This window comes from Pristiophorus japonicus, chromosome 20 (genome assembly GCF_044704955.1).
Source record: "Pristiophorus japonicus isolate sPriJap1 chromosome 20, sPriJap1.hap1, whole genome shotgun sequence".
NCBI classification, from domain to species: Eukaryota; Metazoa; Chordata; class Chondrichthyes; family Pristiophoridae; genus Pristiophorus; species Pristiophorus japonicus.
Window position 1 is genome coordinate 81,432,447 of NC_091996.1, and position 21,469 is coordinate 81,453,915.

The 21,469-nt window shown below is 46.4% G+C and overlaps 2 non-coding genes across 2 annotated transcripts; one reads left to right on the forward strand and one right to left on the reverse strand.

The window, feature by feature from the left end:
- Positions 1–714: 714 nt before the first annotated feature.
- On the reverse strand, positions 715–786 carry trnaw-cca (transfer RNA tryptophan (anticodon CCA)). Its single transcript has one exon. It is a non-coding gene; the product is annotated as a tRNA-Trp (tRNA).
- A 10,199-nt stretch (positions 787–10,985) lies between these two features.
- trnan-guu (transfer RNA asparagine (anticodon GUU)) lies at positions 10,986–11,059 on the forward strand. The gene has a single exon. It is a non-coding gene; the product is annotated as a tRNA-Asn (tRNA).
- Positions 11,060–21,469: the final 10,410 nt, after the last annotated feature.

The window sequence follows — 21,469 nt, forward strand, 5'->3', positions numbered from 1 at the left end:
CCTGAGATTAAAAGTCTTATGTTCCACCGACTGAGCTCGCCAGGCTTCTGCCAAACATACCGTTCTCTCACTGATTGCAGACAGGTGCCTGTTGGCTCCGCCCCAGATGTTTAAACTTGCTGTCGAGGAACTGCCAGGATCTTCTTGAATGGTGGACCAGGCTCGAGGGGCCGAATGGCCTATTCCGGCCCCTAATTCTTACATGCTTATCATCTTATGAACTTTTCACAGGAGAACAAACTCGCCCCTGAGCATGCATGAGGAGAAAGCTACAGAAAATATTCCCGCCTGGTGAGCTTTCGCGTGTGAGGCGAACGTGTTAACCGCGACACTGCGGAAACATCTCCACTTTCAGCACCAGGTCAGACGGAAATGTTAAGCGAGCAGGTGAACTGCTGAATCCCAGTTTTAAGGAGTTGGTCGTGGTGTCAAACAATGAGTTTCGCTTAATGATTAAAAATAATAAATGTCAGAAGTTGGATTCAAACCCACACCTCCAGATAAAACTGCGATCTAATCACAGCACCTCAGACCACTCGGCGGTGTGTGTGGTCACCTGCAGGTTGATTTGGAACTTGTGTGTCCTGTCACATGAATTAAATGAGGACAGCAGGCGTATCTCTGCCTGACACCGGGGAAACCGTGAGACAGACCTTGGAGCAAGGGTCTGGTTATTGCCAAACAGCAAAGAAAATATTAATTCTGAAAGAACAGTGACCCCGACGTGATTTGAACACGCAACCTTCTGATCTGGAGTCAGACGCGCTACCGTTGCGCCACGAGGCCTACACAATGTGTTTGAGATGTTCGTCTATATGAAGCTTTCACAACACAAGGGGCTTTAAAATTCCCACCAGGTGTCAGAAGCAGTGCTCACCTGCCAGTCACCGTATGTTTTTTTCTTAAACTTTTGTGTTGCGTTTATGGAAAAGCATCATTAATTAACCCCTCACCTTCTTTTGCACCATGAAAGAAATGCTAACTGAGGGACAGTCGATACTTCAATCATTTGTCCTGTGCTTTGCGGAACGGGCAGGGAAGTGGACCTGAGTCCATGATCGCATCGACCATGATCGTATTAAATGGTGGAGCAGGCTCGAGGGGCGTATGACCGACTCCTGCTCCTATTTCTTTTGTTCTTATGTTCTTCAGCATGTTAACCCATTTTACACACTGTATTGTCGATGTCACCAGGAATCTGGGGCAACTTTTGTCAAATTTAACAGCACCGGTTATTCCTTCCGTGCAGAGAAATTAGAATCAGTCGTGAAGATAAAATCCCATGGTGATCCTTTTCAGATTCAACGCAGTAGGATTTCAAATAAAGTGAAAGAATTTTACAGTGAAACGATTTGGAAGTTTTACTTGTATTTGTATCTTTAATTAAACTTTGTGGCGTCTGACTCCCGATCATGCCACTGCTGAATAAGAAAGGGGGGTTTGACGTTGACCAGACTGCACTGCCCCTGATATTTGTGAGCTCATCCTTTATATTCAGTGGTTTCTCACCCTTTGATGGGCTGCAGTGTAGCGGATATCACGTTGGCCTCACATGCGAAAGGTCCCCGGTGGATCCGTTTTCTCTCACTGAAAGTTATCTATTTATTGAAGTGAAATAAAGAGCAATTCAGGAATAAGGGAGCCTTTCTACCAGGAGAATAAATAGCAAATAAAAACAGCAAATGCTGGAAATCTCAGCAGGTCAGGCAGCATTTTCCAGGAGACAAAACTCTCCTCCGATTGTTCCCTTATAGCAAGTTTAAACATAATGTTTCGACCCAGAATCAAACCGGGTACTTTTCACATATAAAGCAAATGTGATAACCACTACACTACAGAAACCTCTGGCACAGCAGCCCCAACAGAGGGGAGCTGACCAGTGAGCTCCCTCTGTGCTGATCGGGAATGTGTTGGCTCACCTAAAACAACTTCTGTCCCACACTGAAAGTTTTCAATCCTTCTCCTCCGCTGCCCTTTACAGAAATGTCACGGATCACCCAGCCACCGTGTTCACTTCCACATCCTCACAGTGGGGCCACAGAGGCTCCTACCGTCTCCCCGCGATCAGCGAACTCACCCAGTTTACAAAATTAAACCCAGAACACGTGCCCGGCAAAGGACAGGAGAAGCCAGATAGTCTGTAAGCTCAGTCTATCGCAGAAAGTATTGGTATTCATGGTGATTACAGCAATTATTAATCGTCTCACAGACCTCAATTATTTTTATGCGATGAATTGATCGAGAATTGAAACCAGTTTAGTGCGCCGGATCTTAACCCCTCGACCACCAGGGAACGGTTATGATACATATAGATATATTTATATATATTTATATATGAACCTGAATATCAATGGCTAGCTACCTAGACCTCATGGTGCAACTGTAGTGCGTCTGACTTTGAGTGAGAGAAATTGTTCCACAATGATACACATTTCATCTTTTAAACACTAGAAACTGAGACAGGGGGAATAAATAGGGAAATAAAAGCACAGGGATAAAGACAAGAGGAAGAGAGAAGGGGAAAGATACTGCCCCCACCCAGAACTAATGCAGAAACCCCTCTGCTGTGCTCGGGGTGGCCACCCACAGCCTGGATACACTAACGGGAGAACACCAGCGGCAGGTCGGGGCCATAAAAGGAACGGCGAGCGGCCCTGGGAGCAGCTTGGAGGTCCCGGGAGACTACTCCAGGGAGCAGCGCGAGCTGGTGCAGGAGGGCGGCGGCAGCGAAGTGTGACGTCATCAAGGTCCAGGTCGGTGATTGGAGCGTGGGCAGATACAGCAGGAGCGGCGAGATCGGGGCAAAGGAGCGGCGAGAGACTGTAGAGGGACGTGATCGGTGCCCAGGGGAGGCATGAGTTCAGGGCCAGGGGCCCAGGGTTAGCACGGGCCAGCCCACACTGCGATATGTGTGCACACTGGGTCCGTGCAGCAGAACTGGTCTCCAGTCGACCTGGTTAACCCTTGCCACTGGACCAAGACCTCGCTCTGTCAAGCCCGTGTGATGGCTGGGGTGCAACGGCCACCACATGTTAAAAAAATCCACGCACAGGCATCTTCCATCCTTCGGGATGTAGTTCGGATCCTTCATTGAAACACCTGTGAATTCATCCTTTTTCAGCGTGGAAGCAAGTCATCCTCGTTTTGAGGGACCGCCTATGATGATGATGATGATGGATACATTAACGTCCCAACAGCTCATTGACTGCAGGAGTGGGACCGTGCGGCGCTTCAGAAGACATGTCGAAAAGGCCAAGTCACTAATTTTGTCTCATGTGCTCCTCCGATCAAGAACAGCAACACACACTAAAAATGCTTCAATAATGGTTACATCTTATCTCCACATTTGCTAAGCAGGTGGTTTGTTGGTCTAGGGGTATGATTCTTGCTTCGTTGGTTGTTACTTGATATTTGCAGAAAGATCCTGGCTTCAAATCCCAGACCAGCCTTGAGATTGCATTGAAATTTTGCAAAGAAGGACTTGTATTTCTGCAGCGTCTGTCAGGAACTCATGATGCCCCAAAACGCTTTACAGCCGTTGAGTTGCCTTTGAAATGTTGTCATGTGAAGAAAGATGTGCCCAAATCACCTCAACTCTTTGCAAACGAGTTCATAGAATCAAAGAAGTTTACAGCACGGAAGGAGGCTATTTCGGTCCATCGTGTCCGCGCCGGCCAACTCGAGGCTATCCAGCCTAATCCCACTTTCCAGCTCGAGGTCCATAACCCTGCAGGTTACGGCACTTCAGGTGCACATCCAAGCACTTTTTAAATGTGGTGAGGGTTTCTGCCTCTACCACCCTTTCAGGCAGTGAGTTCCAGACCCCCACAGTCCTCTGCATGAAGACATTTCCCCTCTAAACTTTCGGCCAATTACTTTAAATTTATGCCTCCTTGTTTCCCTCTGCTAAGGGAAATAGGTCCTTTCTATCCACTATATCTCGGAACCTCATCATTTTATACACCTCAATGAGGTCTCCCCTCAAGCTCTGTTCCATGGAAAACAAACCCAGCCTATCTAATCTGTCGTCATGGCTAAGATTCTCCACTCCCAGCAACATCCTCGTAAATCTCCTCTGCAGCATCTTCAGTGCAATCATGTCTTTCCTGTAATATGGCGACCAGAACTGCACGCAGTACTCCAGCTGTGACCAAACCTGCCCCACCGACCCCATCTCTTGTATTCTATGTCTCGGCTAATAAAGGCAATCATTCCATATTCCTTCTCAACCACCTTAGCTACCTGGCCTGCTACTTTCAATGATCTGTGGACATGCACTCGCTGGATTCTGGGGAGGACCCAGCAGATTGGAAAACTGCAAATGTAATGCCCCTATTTAAAAAAGGAGGCAGACAAAAAGCAGGAAACTATAGACCAGTTCGCCTAACATCTGTGGTTGGGAAAATGTTGGAATCCATTATTAAAGAAGCAGTAGCAGGATATAGAAACATCGAAACATAGAAAATAGGTGCAGGAGTAGGCCATTCGGCACTTCGAGCCTGCACCACCCTTCAATAAGATCATGGATGATCATTCAGCTCAGTACCCCTTTCCTGCTTTCTCTCCATACCCCTTGATCCCTTTAGCTATCAGGGCCACATCTCCCTCTTGAATATATCTAACAAACTGGCATCAACAACTCTGCGGCAGAGAATTCCACAGGTTAACAACTCTCTGAGCGAAGAAGTTTCTCCTCATCTCAGTCCTAAATGGCTTACCCCTTATCCCTTAGACTCCGACCCCTGGTTCTGGGCTTCCCCAACATCGGGACCTGTCCAGTCCCGTCAGAATTTTATATGTTTCCATGAGATCCCCTCTCAGTCTTCCAAACTCCAGTGATCTCTCGATCCCTTGATTCCCCGAGACTCGAAAAATCTATCTAACGCAGCCTTGAATATATTCAGAGACTCAGCATTCACAAGCATGTGGGGCAGAAAATTCCAAAGATTCATATCCCTCTGAGTGAAGAAATTCCTCCTCATCTCTGTCTTAAATGGCCGACCCCTTAACCTGAGACTGTGGCCCCTGGTTCTAGACACTCCAGTCCAGGGGAAACAACCTCTCAGCATCTACCTTGTCAATCCCCTTCAGATTATTGTGTGTTTCAATGAGATCACTTCTCATTCTTCTAAACTCTGGAGAGTATCGGCCCATTCTACACAATCTCTCAACTTAAGACAGTCCTCTCATCCCAGGAATCAATCTGGTGAACCTCTGTTGTACCACCTCCCAGGCAATTATTTCCTTCCTCAAATAAGGAGACCAAAACTGTGCGCAGTACTCCAGGTGTGGTCTCACCAGGGCCCTGTACAATTGTAGCAAGACTTCCTTACTCTTGTACTGTGGGCTATATATTAGGTACTATGGGCCGAGTGCCTTGTTTTTTGGCTGTTTCGATGGTTGTATAAAAAGTTATTAAAATTGACATTTGCTCGGGAAACATATTTGTATTTCCTTCAGTGTACTCCTTACTCTTCAAGGGCTAGATTTTCCCCAAGCAGTTTTGTCGGCGCACTGACCTCAAGCGCACCGACATTGCTCGCTGGAAATGGCTCGGGGAAAAACTCGCCCCATCCTGGCCGCTGTGTACAGTCCCCGGAGTCCTGGCGTGGTGTCGATGGTGAAGTGGGGGGCGGAGCCAAATGCCTACGCCGAAAACACTGCCGGCACCTTCGCGCATGGGCAGTAGGGAGAGAAAACTTGGCACTCTGCCATTTTTAAACAGTGTCAAACCCGATGAAAAGCACAGCAGCTTCTCAGCTTCTCCGGTCGCTCGGCGGGCTCTCCCCCCGTCCCTCCCCGATAAAACGCACAGCTCCAGCAGCTGCAACTTCTCCGGTCCACAAGCTCACACTTCTCCGGTGTGTAGAGGCAGTATTTCCCCTTCTCTCTTCCTCTTGTCTATATCCCTCAGCATTGTTTTCTGGATTTATTCCCCCGGCCTCATTTTATGTGTTTAAAAGGGAACAAAAGATGAAGTGTGTGACACTCTGGAACAATTTCTCTCACTCAAATATATCTATTTAGTGAAGTGAAATAAAGAGCAATTAAAGAATAAGGGAGAAGCCACTGTCACCCTTTTGACAGGAGAATAACCTCGCCCATGGCTGTTCATCCACAGAAAGTTTAAACATAATCTTCCTGCACGGGATCCTTCCGCGTGGAAAGCAAACGTGATAACGGCTCCACTGCGGAAACCGCTCTGACCAGAAGTACAGCAGAGGGTAGCTGACCAGTGAATGCCTTCTGTGCTGATCGGGAATGTGTTGGCTCACCTTAAACAACTTCTGTCCCTCACTGACAGCTGTCAATCCTTCTCCTCCGCTGCCCTTTACACAAACATGTCACTGATCCCCACCCACCACCCCACATCCCCATCGTGTTATCTTCCATGTTAGCACAGTGGGGCCGCGGAGACACCTACTCTCTCCCCGCGGTTAGTGAACTCAGTCAGTCTGTAAAATTAAAGGGGAACAAGTGTCCCGCAAAGGGCAGGGGAAGGGAGAGAGTCTGTAACCTGGGCTTAATTGTTTGTCAAAGGCTACCCGTCCTGTTGTGTATTTCCAGCAGTTTCCTACTTTCACAGGTGGAGATACCGGGGCTGGACCATGCTACTAAAATACAATGAGGTCGGGATAAAAGTTCCTCACATACTCAGGGCAAATTAAATGATTGAAGTTCTACAATGGATTAATTAATGATGTTTAAATCAATGAATCTTTTTTTCCACATGAGATGCATGTAACTCTTTCTTATAAGGTTTTAATTTTGATGGAAGTGCAATTTCCCTGGCCGGAAATCGACCCAGGGCCGCGGTGGTGAGAGCGCCGAATCCTAATCACTGGACCACCAGGGAACGCTGCATTGCTGCATCGCTGCATCGTAATGCTTGGTGTCATTATTGTCCTTTTCAATCCACTTGTTTCACACCGAAACACATTGTAACCGTGATCTGAATTTAACGCCACGTCATTCTTTGAAATCACCTTTAAATGATTGGGTAAAACCACTCCTTGTACCACCGAAAAACAGCTTCGATTCCAGGTCAGGGCGGTAACTTCTGTAACAGCTTTTTTCAATTCAAAACCTTATAAAATTGAAGACATGCAGCTAATAAGAAAAAATAAGAATTAATTAAATCACAGTTAAATAACCGATAACCTTTTTCAGGATGAAATAAATATTAATATAGCTACTGAGGGACAGTAGTATCTTTAATCATTCATTTTCTCTTTACATGTGATGAATTTTTATCCCGATCTCATTTACACGCTGTATGAGAAATTGTAAGTGTTTATGACTCAGTTGTAAAACCATTGATTGTGTGTGTGTCTATTCTTGATAGGAGGAGCACTTGAGACCGAAGTTCCAGTTCAATATATGCATCAATAGAATCAATTTTCACCAGTTCCTTTAAACCCAATAACATAATTTATTTTGATTGGACTGGATGGAAGAACATGATCCATGTAAAAAATTGTTATCGTTTTACTTGTGCTGAATGCTCATAAAAGTATTGGAGTGGGAACTCACTGGATAACAGCAAAGCTTGCAATGTTTGCGGAATATATTCGTGCAGCCAAAATGCACAATGACAACCCGGAACTGTGCGGCACCGAATCCTCGGGGAAAAACATTAAAAGGCTTCGCCCGGAGATGGGTTTGGATTACCCACCTTTCAGTTACCAGCCGAATGCGCTAAACCATTGAAACACAGATACACACTGCAAGACATGCAAAACCAGGGTGTCAGTCAGTTAAAGCTTCAGATTGCTCCGACCGGGATCGAACTTATCCACTCTCAGTTGTACTTTTCCCAAGTAAAGTGTGGGACATTCATTGTGGATGTGTGGAAGCAGTCTGGTCCCGCACACTGCAGACACTTCCATGTCACCACCAACCAGCTCTCCCACAACCGGTGTGATCTACTTTCCAGCCTTCCAGTGCCTTGTCTGTGACGAAGTATGTTTCAAAAGTTTTGGAATAGTTGGTTCCATGGTGTAATGGTGAGCCCTCTTGATTTTAAATCTAGCGATCTGAGTTTAAATCTCGGTGAAACCTAAATTCTTGTTGTCCCAGCTGCTGAAAATTTGGAACAAACAAGTGAAAGACACCTGGTGCTGGTGGGCAGTTTTGTTGCCTTTTTCATTGATGCTTGATCTACAAGTCTAGTTGTCAAATTGTGTGCTCAACCGTCAGTTATCTGCTGCAAATCAGCGGAGGACAAATCACTTTGTTGTCTAATGCTGCCTTTGCCTGCACAATGTGTGCTGAGATTATCTGTACAATATGCATTCCGCAGGATGAATAAAAGCAATGCTTTTTGAAATGCAGGCACTGCATGTTTTGCACTCGATAAAACGTTGCATTTTCTTTTCATTAATTTTACATCAATGCATTGCAATGCCAACGCACTTTTTACGTGGCAAGATCGATAATTAGCAGAGCGTAATGAAGACATCGCAAAGTTTCTGTTTAAAGAATGGACTCAGTCGAGAATATTTTGTGGATTTTATTTTTCTGAGGCTATTTTCCCTGTGCTGGGGTCGCCCTGCGCAGATATGTGAAAAAGCTGGTTTTGTTAAAACTCCAGAGACCGCATGGCAGTGAGCTGGGACAAAAGACCTGTCAGTCATCCATTGACAAAAGAGCTGTCGGCCAGGAAGGGGGGCCACTTACAAAGCCACTCTAATTTGTAAAAGCACTTCTCACCTCCATCTCAGAAGGAGACACAGAACAATGAACCCACCAGCCTGGCCAGCCAAGGAGGAGCCGGTCTTTCCCAACACAAAGGCTCAGAGAGATGCCCAGACTAAGGGCCATCAGCCCAATGCATGGGTGGGATGGCCCATCACTGACTAAGTACCCGTGCTTAGAAACAAAGGGGTTTTAAAGATTGGCGGGAAAGATAGGGGTAGCAAGACTCCCAGAAAGACAGGGTCCTTTCCACTTTATTTTTAGCTTGGAGCTTGGTGTGAAGCTTGGAGCTTGCAGCTTGCAGCTTGTGTCTAGAGAGAGCCACCTCTCCCTCTCGCTCTCGCTCCACCGATCGATGTACCAGAGGAAGGGGCCGCAGTACTGCAGAAGAAGCCACTGAGACTGAAGACCAGGCAGTGACTTCCCACAGCTGAGCTGAGCCAGGAAACGGGCTGCGTGTGGTGGTGAACATGGTCGCGAGTGTCCCAAGCCAGTAACCAGATATCCCAGGCCAGCTGGGTAAGGGCTCAGGGTTTTCTCAGAAGTGAAGCTTTTCAGGGCTATTCTGGGGAGGGTAATTCATTGGTAGGGGTGGGGTTAGAATCCACCAGGGAATTACTGCGTGTTACTAGTTTCATTTCTGTACTGTATGTATGTTGTTTGTAACCGGGATTTTATTCTCCACAGAGACAGTGATTTTGTTTAGCAGTGCATGTTTTAGACAGTGTATGTTAGACCAAATAAATATACTACGATTTATCACTGAAGCATCCCTTTCCGTGACTCATTTAATTTACACTCTGAATAATAATTCCCAGATCTAGAACTTTCGTAAGGTGGGGGTGATTCAAACCGTCCGTCTGGCAATTGGGCGAGGATCACAAACACTTACAATATTTACCAAAGGATATACTTGCTTTGGAGGCAGTTCAGAGAAGGTTCACTGGGTTGATTCCAGAGATGAGCGGTCGACTTATGAGAAAAGGCTGAGTAGGTGGGGCCTCTACTCATTGGAATTCAGAAGAATGAGAGGTGATCTTATCGAAACGTATAAGGTAATGAGGGAGCTTGATAAGGTGGATGCAGAGAGGATGGTTCCACTGATAGGGGAGACTAGAACTAGGGGGCATAATCTCAGAATAAGGGGCCGCCCATTTAAATCTGTGATGAGGAGGAATTTCTTCTCTCAGAGGGTTGTAAATCTGTCGAACTCACTGCATCAGAGAGCTGAGAAAGCCACGACATTTAATAAATTTAAGACAGAGATAGCTTCTTAATTGATAAGGGAATAAGGCTTATGGGGAACGGGCAGGGATGTGGACTTGAGTCCATGATCGGATCAGCCATGATCATATTAAATGGTGGAGCAGGCTCGAGGGGCCATATGGCCTACTCCTGCTCCTAGTTCTTAAGTTCTTATGTTCTGAATAGCGACACACAAAAAAATGCTTTGATCATGGTTACACCTTATCTTCACGTTTGTCAAACAGTTGGCTTGTTGGTCTCGGGCTGTGATTTCCCTTCGGAGTTGTTAATTGAAATTTACGAGGGGTCCCAGAGGAGCCCTGATATTGCTCGCATATTTTGAAATTGCATCGAACTTTTGCAAAGAAGTACTTGCATATCTGCAGCGCCTTTCAGGAACTCATGACGCCCCAAAGCGCTTTAGAGCCATTGAGTTATGTTTGAAGTGTTGTAGTTTGGGGAAAGATGTGCCCAGATCACCAAACATGTACCTCAACTCTTTGCAAAGAGTTTGGTGCAAATAATCAGGCGTCTCAGGGACTTGGACTTTCTTTGAATAAGTTCTGCTTGTACCTGCATTCAAGCTTGAAACAGCAACTGGGCTTCCATCTCACGGGACGTTTGGGGTTGATGTGCGTTGCTTTCAATCTTTGAAATTTCACCAAGCAAAGAAACGGTGAATCCAACTGTCCCTGTAAGCATTTAGTTCCCGTTTAATCACAGGAATATCCTCAGTCAGGAGCTGAAAAGGAATTCAAACCTAATACCGGCTTCGGGACAATCAGAATACTTTGTCACAGACAAGGCACCGGAAGGCTGGAAGGTAGATCACACCGGTTGTGGGAGAGCTGGTTGGTGGTGACATGGAAGTGTCTGCAGTGTGCGGGACCAGACTGCTTCCACACATCCACAATGAATGTCCCTCCATTTATTTGGGAAAAGTACAACTGAGAGTGGACAACTTCCATCCCGGTCGGAGCAATCTGAAGCTTTAACTGACTGACACCCTGGTTTTGGATGTCTTGCACCTTATACGTCCATCAGTCTCTGTGGCGCAATGGGTTAGCGCGTTCGGCTGTTAACCGAAAGGTTGGTGGTTCGAGCCCACCCAGGGACGAAGTGTTTAACTGTTTTTCCCCGAGTATTCGGTGCCGCACAATCCCAGGTTGTCATTGTGCGTTTTGGCTGCACGAATCTATTCCGCAAATGTTGCCAGCAGTGCTGTTATCCAATTAGTTCCCACTCCAATATTTTATGAGCATTCAGTTCAAGTAAAACGATAACAATTTTTTACATGGATCATGTTCCATCCAGCCCATTAGAAATAAATTATGTTATTGGGTTTAAAGAAACTGGTGGAAATTGATTCTATTGAAACATATGTAGAACTGGAACTTCGGTCTCAAGTGCTCCTCCTATCAAGTATAGACACACACACAATCAATGGTTTTACAACTGAGTCATAAACACTTACAATTTTAAACCATTCTCATACAGCGTGTAAATGAGATAGGGATAAAACTTCATCACATGTAAAGAGAAAATGAATGATTGAGGATACCACTGTTCCTCAGTAATTATATTATTATTTATTTCATTCTGAAGAAGGTTATCGGCTAATTAACGGTGATTAAAAGAATTCTTACTTTTGCACGTTGGTTGCATGTCGTCAATTTTATCAGGTTTTGAATTTAAAAATGGGTTACAAAGCTGGTTGAATACATGACCCCAAAGTCTTTTTGGGATCACAGGTTGAGTCTCTCTGGTGGTTTACGCTCTCTTGTAGAGCGCCTAAGTTGGGGCTCCGGTTGTTGGGCGCTGGCCTGTGTGTCTGCTGTTTGCGGTGCCTCAGGCCTATCCGGACTGCCCACAGTGACTGGGCTCTCCTCCCTTTGGTTCCGGTGTTCGGTCACCTGTGCTGGAGTGAACTCTGTATCGTGTTCTTCCTCTGCTTCTTCTATGGGGTTGCTGAACCTCCTTTTTGTTTGATCCACATGTTTGCGGCAGATTTGTCCATTGGTTAGTTTAACTACCAGAATCCTATTGCCCTCTTTGGCAATCACAGTGCCTGCGAGCCATTTAGGCCCTGCAGTGTAGTTGTGGACAACAACAGGGTCGTTTACACCAATATATCGTGCCCCCGCATTCCTGTCATGGTAGTTATATTGTGATTGGCGCCTGCTCTCAACAATTTCTTTCATGGTGTGGTGTATAAGGGATAACGGCATTTGAGCATCCTTATCATTAGCAGCCCTGCGGGTGGAACCCCTGTGAGCGAGTGTGGTCGGGATCTATTGGCCAACAGGAGGCGTGATAATTGGCTTTGTAGGGAACCCCCTTGGATTCTGAGCATCCCCTGTTTGATTATCTGCACTTTTCGTTCTGCCTGGCCGTTTGAGGCTGGCTTGAACGGTGCCTTTCTGACATGGTTAATTCCATTGCCTGCCATGAAGTCCTGGAATTCAGTGCTTGTGAAGCACAGGCCATTGTCGCTGACCAAGATGTCCGGTAGACCGTGGGCGGCGAACATTGCCCGTAGACTTTCTACCGTGGCAGAGGATGTGCTTGAATTTAAAATGTCACACTCGATCCATTTGGAGTGAGCGTCTACTACAACCAAAAACATTTTTCCGATGAAAGGACCTGTGTAGTCATCATGGATGCGTGACCAAGGCTTGGCGGGCCATGGCCAGGGGCTAAGGGGGGCTTCCCTGGGCGCATTGCCCAGCTGGGCACACGTGTTGTACCTGCGAATACAAACTTCCAGATCTGCATCTATCCCTGGCCACCAAACGTGTGACCTGGCAATTGCCTTCATCATGACAATGCCCGGATGCTCATTGTGGAGTTCTCTGATGAACACCTCTCTGCGCATCTGGGGCATGACTACGTGGTTTCCCCACAGTAGGCAATCGGCCTGAATCGAGAGTTCATCCCTGCCCCTGTGAAATGGTTTAAATTCCTCAGGGCATGCCCTGTACGTGGCTGCCCAGTCCCCATTCAGGACACATTTCTTGACTAGAGACAATAGCGGGTCTCTATTTGTCCAGACTTTAGTCTGACGGGCTGTCACGGGTGAGCCATCGCTTGCGAAATCTTCAATAGCCATGACCATCTCAGCGGCATGCTCGGTAGCCCCCTCAGTGGTGGCTGGTGGGAGCCTGCTGAGTGCATCGGCGCAGTTTTCAGTGCCCGGTCTGTGCCGAATTGTGTAGTCATAGGTGGCTAACGTGAGTGCCCACCTCTGTATGCGGACCGATGCGTCTGCATTTATGGCCTTGTTGTCGGCCAAAAGGGACGTGAGGAGTTTGTGATCTGTCTCCAGCTCAAATTTCCTGCCAAACAGGTACTGGTGCATTTTCTTTACCGAATATATACATGCGAGCGCCTCCTTTTCTATCATCCCGTAGCCCCTTTCTGCCTGGGACAGACTTCTGGAGGCATAAGCTACCGGCTGTAACTGACCCTTGGCATTGACATGCTGCAACACACACCTGACACCATAGGACGACGCATCGCACGTTAACACAAGTTTCTTACCTGGGTCATATCGCGTTAACAGATTGTTGGAACATAACAAATTGTGTGCTCTATTAAAAGCCCTTTCCTGGCTGTCCCCCCAGACCCATTCATGACCTTTGCTTAGGAGCACATGTAGCGGCTCGAGCAGCGTGCTCAATTAGAGAAGAAAGTTACCAAATAGTTCGGGAGCCCCAGGAACAAACGCAGCTCCGTCGTGTTACGGGGTCTGGGTGCTCTCTGGATCGCTTCCGTCTTGGACGCAGTAGGGCTCATCCCATCTACTCCTACCCTCATCCCCAGGAATTCTACCTCTGGAGCTAGGAAGATGCACTTCGCCTTTTTCAGTCGCAGCCCTACCTGGTCCAGTCTGCGTAGCACCTCCTCCAGGTTGTGGAGGTGTTCTTCAGTATCGTAACCCGTGATGAGGATGTCGTCCTGAAAAACCATCGTCCCTGGAATCGACTTGAGGAGGCTTTCCATATTTCATTGGAAGATCGCGGCGGCCGAGCGAATCCCGAACGGACATCTGTTGTACTCAAACAACCCCTTGTGTGTCGTGATGGTGGTCAGCTTCTTCAACTCTCTCGGCAGCTCCTGGGTCATGTAAGCTGAGGTCACGTCCAATTTTGAAAAAAGTTTGCCACCGGATAGCATCGCAAAGAGGTCCTCCGCTCTCGGTAGAGGGTACTGGTCTTGGAGTGACACCCGATTGATGGTGGCCTTGTAATCACCATATATCCTGACCGACCCATCCGCCTTGAACACCGGTACAATCGGGCTCGCCCAGTCACTGAATTCGACTGGCAAAATGATACCTTCCCTCAGCAGGCGGTTCAATTCACCTTCTATCTTTTCCCGCATCACGTGCGGCACCGCTCTGGCCTTGTGGTGTCCTGGCCTGGCTTTCGGGTTTATGTGAATCACTACCTTGGCCCCATGAAAGTGCCAATGCCGGGTTGAAATAATGAGTCAAATTTGTGCAGGATCTGTGAGCATGAAACTCGCTCCACAGAGGAAATAGCATTAACATTGCCCCATTTCCAGTTCATGACAGCAAGTCAACTCCTCCCCAGTAGTGCGGGACCGTCCCCCGGGACAAACCAGAGTGGCAATCTGTTCTCTGAATCTTTGTGGGTCACGATTGTCGTGGCGCTGCCAAGCACCGGAATGATCTCCTTGGTGTATGTCCGTAGCTGTGCGTCAATCGGTGATAATTTTGGCCCTACTGGCCTTGGACGCCCACAACTTTTCAAACTGTTTGATACCCATCAGGGACTGGCTGGCCCCCGTGTCTAGCTCCATTGATACTGGGATGCCACTGAGGAGCACTTTCATCATTATCGGTGGCGTCCTGGTGTATGAACTGTATACGTGCTCCACATGAACTCACTGAACTTCAGCTTCCAGCGATTTCCCCCAGCGTTCATTTCTGCAATTTCTGTAGGTATTTTGCTCATCTCTGCAATCTCCGGCTGAGTTTGTGCCTCCATGCCTCCAACATGAGCTGTTGTTGGAAACAAAACATCCCTTGCTAGTCAATCGTCCCTGACTACCCCTGTGACTGTCCTTGAGTGTGCCATTAACAGGTGTTGATGGCCCCATTACTGGCCACATTGTCCCTTGCAATGGTGTGAATCGCCGTTCTGCTTGCCATTATCTCTGTCAAACTCCCCCTCTGGGTTCGACTACATGTTGGGGCATACCCGATTGCCCTTGTCTACCTGGAGAACTGTGTGCTGCTTCAACAATGTTGATTCTCTGTCCCAACCATTCCTTAACACAGTATCTCTCGTCTATTCTGCTAGCGGCCATGCTCACGTGGTTTAAATCCCAGTTTCTCGTCGCCATTGATACATCCTTACTATATAGTAGAAATGCACACGAGGCCCATGCTTGAGAGAAGGTCAGTCTGTGGCCTGTCCTTTATTCCTTAGCACTCAAGTGATTAATGTGGGTGGAGCTTCCCCTTTTATACCTGAAGGTCCAGGTTAGAAGTGTCTCCCACAAGTTCACCACCTAGTGGTCATTGTTCTCACAGTGTACAACTGAGGTCAGATTATATATGGGTTACAATGTTAGTTGAATACATGACAATAAGCACTTAAAATTTTAAACCATTCTCCTAAAATACAGTGTGTAAACGAGATAGGGATAAAAGTTCATCACATGTAAAGAGAAAATTAATGATTGAAGCTAGTAAAAGATCCTCTCGGAATATGGTTGAATTTGTAATACAGATTGAGGGTGAGGAAGTAGTGTCTCAAACGAGCATACTATGCTGAAACAAAGGGGACTACAGTGGGATGAGGGCAGAGTTGGCTAAAGTAGACTGGAAACACAGACTAAACGGTGGCACAATTGAGGAACAGTGGAGGACTTTTAAGGGGCTCTTTCATAGTGCTCAACAAAAATATATTCCAGTGAAAAAGAAGGGCGGTAAGAGAAGGGATAACCAGCCGTGGATAACCAAGGAAATAAAGGAGAGTATCAAATTAAAAACCAATCCGTATAAGGTGGCCAAGGTTAGTGGGAAAATAGAAGATTGGGAAAATTTTAAACGACAGCAAAGAATGACTAAGAAAGCAATAAAGAAAGGAAAGATAGATTACAAAGGTAAACTTGTGCAAAGCATAAAAATGGATAGTTAAAGCTTTTACCGATATATAACACGGAAAAGAGTGACTAAAGTAAATGTTGGTCCCTTAGAAGATGAGAAGGGGGATTTAATAATGGGAATCTATATGGGTAGAGCTGCAGAATACCAAAGGGCAAAAAACGTTAGTGGGAGTTGTGTACAGACCTCCAAACAGTCGTAGTGATGTTGGGGAGGGCATCAAACATGAAATTAGAGGTGCGTGCAATAAAGGTGCACAAGTTATAATGGGTGACTTTAATATGCACATAGATTGGGTTAACCAAACTGGAAGTAATACGGTGGAGGAGGATTTCCTGGAGTGCATAAGGGATGGATTTTTAGACCAATATGTCGAGGAACCAACTAGGGGGGAGGCCATCTTAGACTGGGTGTTGTGTAATGAGAGAGGATTCATTCGCAATCTCGTTGTGCGAGGGCCCTTGGGGAAGAGTGACCATAATATGGTGGAATTCTGCATTAGGATGGAGAATGAAACAGTTAATTCAGAGACCATTGTCCAGAACTTAAAGAAGGGTAACTTTGAAGGTATGAGGCGTGAATTGGCTAGGATAAATTGGCGAATGATACTGAAGGGGTTGACTGTGGATTGGCAATGGCAGACATTTAGAGACCGCATGGATGAACTACAACAATTGTACATTCCTGTCTGGCATAAAAATAAAAAAGGGAAGGTGGCTCAACCGTGGCTATCAAGGGAAATCAGGGATAGCATTAAAGCCAAGGAAGTGGCATACAAATTGGCCAGAAATAGCAGCGAACCCAGGGACTGGGAGAAATTTAGAACTCAGCAGAGGAGGACAAAGGGTTTGATTAGGGCAGGGAAAATGGAGTACGAGAAGAAGCTTGCAGGGAACATTAAGACGGATTGCAAAAGTTTCTATAGATATGTAAAGAGAAAAAGGTGAGTAAAGACAAACATAGGTCCCCTGCAGTCAGAATCAGGGGAAGTCATAACGGGGAACAAAGAAATGGCGGACCAATTGAACAAGTACTTTGGTTCGGTATTCACTGAGGAGGACACAAACAACCTTCCGGATATAAAAGGGGTCGGAGGGTCTAATAAGGAGGAGGAACTGAGGGAAATCCTTATTAGTCGGGAAATTGTGTTGGGGAAATTGATGGGATTGAAGGTCGATAAATCCCCAGGGCCTGATGGACTGCATCCCAGAGTACTTAAGGAGGTGGCCTTGGAAATAGCGGATGCATTGACAGTCATTTTCCAACATTCCATTGACTCTGGATCAGTTCCTATGGAGTGGAGGGTAGCCAATGTAACCTCACTTTTTAAAAAAGGAGGGAGAGAAAACAGGGAATTATACACCGGTCAGCCTGACATCGGTACTGGGTAAAATGATGGAATCAATTATTAAGGATGTCATAGCAGTGCATTTGGAAAGAGGTAATATGATAGGTCCAAGTCAGCATGGATTTGTGAAAGGGAAATCATGCTTGACAAATCTTCTGGAATTTTTTGAGGATGTTTCCAGCAGAGTGGACAAGGGAGAGCCAGTTGATGTGGTATATTTGGACTTTCAGAAGGCTTTCGACAAGGTCCCACACAAGAGATTAATGTGCAAAGTTAAAGCACATGGGATTGGGGGTAGTGTGCTGACATGGATTGAGAACTGGTTGTCAGACAGGAAGCAAAGAGTAGGAGTAAATGGGGACATTTCAGAATGGCAGGCAGTGACGAGTGGGGTACCGCAAGGTTCTGTGCTGGGGCCCCAGCTGTTTACACTGTACATTAATGATTTAGATGAGGGGATTAAATGTAGTATCTCCAAATTTGCGGATGACACTAAGTTGGGTGGCAGTGTGAGCTGTGAGGAGGACCTCCAAAGGACAATGGTCCTTGGACGAGATTAAAAGCGTCTGGGGAAAAACGACCCGTATGAAAAATAAAGAGCGAACTAGATGGTCCCTAGCGGTTATGGGCCAGATTCGAAAGCGGAACGAAATTATAATGCGTTCCCAACATGATCGAGAACTGACCAGTACAAAGGATCAATTGCAAGCAGTTTGTGCACAGCTGCGACAGAAAAAGCTTGAACTTGAAAAGCTGGAAGTGGAAGTTAAAGATCTTAAAGGTGAAATTAAAGAATGGAAAAAATCATTAGGTCAAGAGACAGTAATAGGAAAAGGAAAATGTATTGATCAATTCCCAGGGTACCCATGTTTGGATAAATTAAAAGCACAAACCCGAAGACACGACCGAGGAATAGATACGGATTCTGAATCCTCCGACGATACAGGGTCGGAGGATGACGAATTAGGGGTGCACTTTGCCCCGTTTAAAAAAAGACGAGTTGTAGTCAAATCAGAAGAGACTGCGGATGAGAGCGGAACCAAAAAAACAAAGAGAAGGGTATACGAAGAATACTTAGTTCATGATCCGGCAGACCCAGAGAAAATTGATAAATGGTCCAAGGAATTGCCCAATCCAAAGAAAGGGGGAGTAAAAACGTGGGACCAATTGGACCGCTTAAGAAATATATATCAACTTCATCCCTGGGACGGAGTGCAAATTTTGACCATAATGGTGCCAAAAACTCAGGGAAGAAAATTGCACGACAAGGTAGAAGAAGCTTTGGGGCAGAATGAGCAAGAATTAGACGCAGGGTAGGAGGCGATTAAACACTGGCTGCAAGCCTTCAGTCCAGCTAAGACAGACTGGGGAAAAATTGCAGCCTGCCAACAGAAAGGAACAGAGGAGGTCCTGGAGTATGACGAGCGGTTTAGATGCACGTGGCTAGAACATTCGGGTATGAATAATACGGATGAGGAAATGGATGAACCCTTTTGGACCCCTGAAAGCAGCTTTCGTGGCAGGTCTAAAGCCAGAACTGTCAAAAATGCTTAAGGTGGTGTTACCAGACTGTGAAGGTAGAGGAACTACCTTTGAAGCATTGGTGGATCGATGTAACCAATTAGATCGGGATATGGGAGCTAAAGTCCGAGCTGTACAGGCTATGGGATGGAAATCCCAGAATTCCGATAAACAGTTATTTGGAAAATTACCCGGAAAATGTCATTATTATGGGAAAGAAGGTCACTGGGCCAAGACCTGCAGGGCCAAACGGAAAGGTCGTGGCTGGGGAAGAGGACGCAGCCAGGGATACAATTCAGCCAACAAGCCAGGCTTGTCACAAGATAACGACCTCATAGAAGCATTTAAGCGACTGACAATACAACAACTGTAGGAGTTACTTGGGGTAGCAAAAACTGATTAAAGCCCACCCTGGCCCCCCTCCTCGCACTAATACAACAAAGGGGAGATGGGCTATATATAACTGTGAGGGTGGGTGATAAGGATGTGGATTGTCTTTTAGACACAGGGGCGGATTTAACATGCTTATCCTTAAAATATGGAGACTTTTTGCCGTTGGATGGTAGGGCACGTACAGCCTATGGAGTTGGGGGCCATAAAATGGAAATTAAAAGGACAACACCGGTACTTATCGGGCTGGGTCCACATGAACTAACCATGCCGGTCTGGATAGGCCCAGTAGATCAACCCCTTTTGGGAATGGACGTTCTAATCCAAGTAGATTCATCGTTGCATTTCGAGGATGGTCGGGTGACATGGTCAATTAGAACTTTGAAGAAAGAAGAATTGAAGGAACACCCGATATGGGCTAAAGATAAGAACGATTGTGGCCTACTCCAGATGGAGCCTGCGTCATTTACCGGGACCAAGCCTCCATGCACTAAACAGTATCCCATCAGTCCAACTGCCATCGTGGAATCTTACCGGTTATTCAGCAAATGGAGAAACAAGGGGTGCTTATTAAAATGCATAGCTCCTCCAATAGCCCCGTGTGGCCGGTACAGAAATCTAATGAGACTTGGCGTTTGACTGTCGATTATAGGAAAGCTAACCAATGTATTGATCAAAAAGCTCCTTTGGTCGCAGATCCCTCCACCATTTTTAATGCCCTCAAACCGGAACATAAATATTTCTCGGTTATAGATATGGCCAACGGATTTTGGTCGGTGCCTCTGGCACCGGAGGTTCGACAGTGGTTTGCTTTCACGGTCCAAGGATAACAGTATACTTGGACCCGGTTACCGCAGGGTTTCCACAACAGCCCTACGGTATTCCACATGGCTTTACAAAGCCATTTGCGAGAATTACCTCCCCTGTCACCCACAGTCATCCAATATGTAGACGATATCCTGCTAGCTTCAAACACGGAAGAACAGCATGAACAAGGTTTACGAGCTTTGCTGGATCACCTTCGGCTGAAAGGACATAAAGCCAGCATCAACAAAGCACAAATATCCCAAGAAGAGGTTGTATACCTGGGACAAAAGATTTCACAAGGAAAGAGAGAACTTACCCAGGATAGAACTGCAGCCATTCGGGCTGCTAAAAAACCCATCACTATTCAGCAACTAAGGTCTTTTTTGGGATTGTGTAACTTTAACAGAAATTGGATTGACTCCTTCACACAGCTTGCTCAGCCATTGAATGATATTTTAAAGGGGAAATGTGCCTCTAAAGAAGCCATCACCCTCACAAAAGAACAGCAAGAGGCCTTCCTGAGTTTGAAAAAGGCTTTGTGTTCGGCACCGGCTCTGGGAATCCCCGACAGTGGTAAGCCATTTACCCTGTTTGTCCATGAGAAAGAAGGATATATGACAGCTATACTCACACAAAAACATGGGGATCAGCAAAGACCTATTGGCTATTATTCGGCAAAACTGGATGCGGTCGCCCTCGGATGGGGAAGTTGCCTAAGGGCCATGGAAGCTACATGTCGAGCGGTAATGACCACTGCGGGTCTAGTCCTCGACCAAAAGCTGATTGTCAAGTATCCCCACACCGTACACGCTTTGCTGTCTATGAATAGAATGTCTCAGGTGACAGCAGCAAGATGGACCTGCTGGACAGCAGTTTTGGAAGCTCCTAATCTCCATATCGTCCGGGCCAGCCCGGTTAATCCCGCAACTATGCTCCCGATGTCAGAATCGAGGGAGCAAGAGGGGGGAGAATGTGAAGAGCATGACTGCGTGGAGATTTTAAAAGAAACAGAAGAAGCAGCCTTAGCAGCAGAGGAGCCTCTGCACAACCCAGACCTCATCCTGTTTACAGATGGTTCCTCCTTTGTTGAGAATGGTACCAGAAAAGCAGGATGGGCAGTTACAACCTTATATGAGGTAGTGGCAAAAGGATGTTTACCCTCAGGAACGTCAGCACAACAGGCCGAGTTACGGGCCCTGTCAGAGGCATGTCGAATAGCAGAAGGACAGACAGCTAACGTCAACACAGCTTCGCGTTATGCTTTTGGAGTCGCTCACGACTTTGGTATGTTCTGGCGGAAAAGAGGATTCATCACTGCTGCTGGT